Raw genomic sequence first — 4,202 nt, forward strand, 5'->3', positions numbered from 1 at the left:
GCTCCAGCTCGGCCTTTTCCGTATATTTACGGTTGACGTCGGAGTTTGCCGAGAACGACAAAGGAAGCCGTGCACGTTCATCCGTGAGATGCCGTGCTCGTACTACTGATGCACCATGGCGAGCGCCGAGGCTCAAAACTAATCTTTACAGCGTTTTACCTTTGGAATTTTATTGAAGTCAAGTGAAAAGCAAAATTATATTCTTCTCTGAGCTTCTCTGTGTTGCTATTAAATACTCACTGGCACAACTTAGGCCTTTTACTTTAGTGTTAAAAGATGAAAGACACATTTGGACACATTTTTTTCTCAATTTGAGTTAATAAAACTCCAAGTTTGATTTCATATTTTTGTTGTTATTATTTATTAATACTATTATTGTTGGTGTTGTTGTTGTCACCTTGGAGTCAGCTGTTAAACTTTATATCTTTATTATTATAGATTTTTGTCCCAACCAGTTCAGGGGGCATTCCTTCAACTGGAACTTGGATTTCCAACTCCTCAAGTCAGTGCAAGCTCACCAATCCTGACATGGCATCTCAAGATGGCCACAACCACTACTTTTATATAGTACATCAGTTATACAATATATAGAACGATTCAAATTAAATCTTTAGACATGTTGCTACGCTGTTTTTGTGTGCAAAAAATATTGCTAATAGTGGGCAGCCTGCAATATTTGCATCCATAGTTTTTTTTGTAACGTCACTCCCAGTTACAACCTCTTACAACCGATATACATTAAACGGAACGCTGCATACAAATACTACAGGAGCCTGTGAGCTCTTACACACTGTAGTGACACAGTTGCAGACAACACATCCCTCCTCCTCATCTCTGGAGACTTCAGTCATTGTCCTCCACCATCAAACAGTATGTAAAATGCCACACCAGAGACAATGAGACAGCTCCCCTTTTTCCCTACTGGGTTGTTGGTATCACCACAGTTCATCTAATCCCTACTTACATACCTGTCGTGACAAACACCCAACCATCAGGTATGTAAGGAAATGGTCCAAAGTCCACCCAGGAGGGGACATCATCAGTTTAACCCACTGCATTATTGACAACATAAGCTTCTGCATATGTCAACCAGGGATGTACAGTGTCTTAACAACAAGCCAATAAGCCCTGGTTGACCTTTGCAGTAAAAGTCCTGCTGTATGAAAAGAAGCTGAATTAGAGACGCTGCGGAAGATCCAGTGGGAGCTCTAGAGGCAGATAAGGACAGCTACAGGAAAACGCTGGAGGAACACCTCTAGTGGAGCAACATAAAAGAGGTGTGGAGAGGATAGACACTGGTGACAGGGAGTGGGTATAATGAACTGAATCAGTTCTTCAACACATTTAATTCTGCACCCAGTCTGGAAAGAGTCCCAGTGTGGTTCCAATACCAAAGGGCTGAGTACCCCAGTGAACCCAACCACTGTAACTTTAACCTTGAATCTGAAGCCATACATACTGTACCTACAGTCTCCTTATTGTCCAGACATATTTACTTCACCGGCACAGCCAGCCTGAGGCATAGCTGCATAGCAGTGTATGAGAAACAGACAACATTTTAACATATTAAAGCAATCTTGACATGTTTAGATACATTTATATATATCAATGCAATGTATGCTGTTGTATTTTGTTATTTTGAAATTCAGGTTCAGTATCACCACACTAAGTCAGTCAGTCAGTCATCATCTAACCGCTTTATCCTCCACCAGAGGGTCGCGGGGGTTGCTGTGCCAATCTCAGCTACATCGGGCGATAGGCAGGGTACACCCTGGACAGTTCGCCAGTCCATCGCAGGGCCACACACAACTAGAAACAAACAACTATTCACTCTCACACTCACTCCTACGGTCAATTTAGAGTGTCCAATTTACCTATTCCCCACATTGCATGTTTTTGGACTGTGGGAGGAAGCCGGAGAACCCGGAGAGAACCCACGCGCACATGGGGAGAACATGCAAACTCCATGCAGAAAGGCCCTTGTTCCAACCGGGGCTCGAACCCGGGTCATCTCGCTGCAAGGCGAGAGTGCTAAACAGTACACCACCGCGTGTCCCACCACACTAAGTGTGCCTCTTAAATTAAAACTAGGCCACTTTTGTGATTTCACTATCTTCTAATATTAAAAAACAAAACAAGAATGTTGGAGTAAATAACAACAGCTATAATATAATTAATGCAATTTATAGTGTTACATTTATCAATAATAATCAAGCACAGGTGACTTCTTGGTGTTGGGAGGAGTACCACAAATCAAATTCAGCCTAGGGCCTAATAAAGACTCCATCACTCTCTTGGAGACCCCTGCAACCAACTACCTCACCAACAGGCCACAGTATGTGAGGCTAGATCTGGACCACAAAGGCCCACATGACTTCAAATTAGAAACATATGTTATTCATTCATTCATTTTCCACATATCTAATAAATATTTACTTTTATTTTCAATTTCAACTCAGGGGTGTGGGTTACGTTTCATTCTAAACTAATGTTACAGAGCAATTTTTAACTTTAATCCAAGGATTATAGACAATAACATCAAAAATCATTATGTTCTCCAGCTGCAATCAAAGTGATCATCATTTTTGGATATTGATATCATTACAATTGTGATGCAGTAATGCAATAAACTATGAAAGTGTCTTTGATACTGTGTAGGTTGCTCAAACAGATAAGTTATACCTTCAGTGGAGTTGCAGTGCCCTCTGATGGACAAAACCAGCACTTGTTAAAAAGAAAAAAAGAAAATAGTGTGTAGTGAGTGATGTTTTAATGAAGTCTGCCACCTGGTGTCGACATGTTTCTACAGCAGTTTGAAAAGACAAACGATCCACAGTGTGTGAAAAAGAACAGATGAAACCCTTTCTTTTATTCTCTTTTATTCTCAACACTTGCACATGTTTTTAGTGAACAGGAAGTGATTGATGTGTGTAAAATAGCAGATTACAGATGCAGATTACAGATACATGGATGGACTTCTTGTCTCATGTCAGTAAATATGTTGTAAATGTTATGTTTCAGAAGACATTGTTAAACTCTGAGTCTATATGATATGATTTATCATGTTGTGGTTTACATAGTCTCTATATGTGCAACATGTTTTATTTATATTACAGTTGTAAAATAATCTGAATTTACAAAAACACCTTGATGACAGACATGAAACATGAGAGTGAGGAACTCTCCTTGTTATAAAAAAACAGCACTCTTCAGTTTGTTTTTATTTCTTTGTTTTTGTCACAAATGGATCACAACTACTGTACTACTACTACTAATAATTATAAGTATAATTTTCAAGTGAGTAAACATGAGGAACCAGAACCAGAACCGAACATGTGCAGCACTTGCATAACACTGTTAGGGTGAAAGGACAGTAGAGGACGAAAACAGGTCGGAGACAGAAAGGGCTAGAGAAAAAAGAGAGAAGGATAGACAAAGAGACATGAGAGACAAAGTAAACAAACAAACAAGTGTGTATATGTGTGTGTCTGTGTGTACACTCTTTATGACCTTTTCTAGCATAAACAATGAGATTGTCAGGACCCGTAGTCCACATGTAAACCAAAACCTGGTCCTAATGAGGCAGGACCTTGTTAGGTTAAGGACATGGTTAAGGTTAGTACCAAGATTTGAATTGTGGTTGGGTTGTGGTTAAGGTAAGCCATTATTTGATTATAGTCAAGGTTTGGGATAATGCATTGTTTAGGCTGTCCAAATGAATGCCTGAATAGATGCATGTGCATGTGTGTGTGTGTGAGAGTGAGTGAGTGAGTGAGTGAGTGAGGGAGGGAGAGTAACAAAAGACTGACAGTAGGCGAACAAGGGCCTATTTGCATGGAGTTTGCATGTTCTCCCTGTGTGTGTAGGTTTCCTCCGGGTTCTCCAGCTTCCTCCCACAGTGCAAAAACATGCAATTAGGCAAATTGGACACTCTACATTGACCGTACGTTTGAGAGTGTGAGTGGATGGTTGTTTGTCTCTATGTGGCCCTGTGATGGACTGGCCATCTGTCCAGGGTGTACCCTGCCTATCTCCCTATGTCAGCTGAGATTGGAACAGTACCCCCGTGACCCTCATGTGGAGGATAAAGTAGTAGAAAATGGATGGATGGATGGATGAAAATAGGTGACTCTTACCTTTTTATTTTAGCAAGTGCTGGTTTTGTCCATCAGAGGGCACTGCGACTCCACTGAAGGTATAAC

The sequence above is a fragment of the Solea senegalensis genome, linkage group LG3 (genome assembly GCF_019176455.1).
Source record: "Solea senegalensis isolate Sse05_10M linkage group LG3, IFAPA_SoseM_1, whole genome shotgun sequence".
Taxonomy (NCBI): Eukaryota; Metazoa; Chordata; class Actinopteri; order Pleuronectiformes; family Soleidae; genus Solea; species Solea senegalensis.